The following is a 516-nucleotide window of genomic DNA, read 5'->3' on the forward strand; positions in this document are numbered from 1 at the left end:
AATGTCTAAATGTCTTGAAAAGATTTTTTGAAAATTCTCAATGTTGCCTATAATTGAATGGTCCTAAAAGTGTCTTGACTGAGAAACAGCAATGATGAGAATTATTGTATAAAAATACTAACTAGGGACTTCCCTGGTGGTTCAGCAGATGAGACTTCATGCTACCAACCCAGGGGTCCCGGATTTGATCTCTAATCAGGGCACTAGATCCCACATGCCACAACTAAGAGTTCTCATCCTCCAACTAAAAATCTCACATACCACAACTAAAGATCCTGCATTTCACAACAAAGATGTGAAAAAATCAAAGATGCCAAATACTGCAACTAAAACCCAGTGCACCAAAAATATAAATAAATAAATATAAAAAATACTAACTAAATACTCACTAAAATGTCATCAGGCTTTACAATAACTTATGTTTTTGTATTTTAGTAAAATGTACAAAAAGATGGAAAAATGCTGTCAGCATAGCCATGCCAGAAACTGTGTTGCCACTATGTTGAAAGAATGAGA

This window comes from Bison bison, unplaced genomic scaffold (genome assembly GCF_000754665.1).
Source record: "Bison bison bison isolate TAMUID 2011002044 unplaced genomic scaffold, Bison_UMD1.0 scf7180017849784, whole genome shotgun sequence".
NCBI lineage: Eukaryota > Metazoa > Chordata > Mammalia > Artiodactyla > Bovidae > Bison > Bison bison.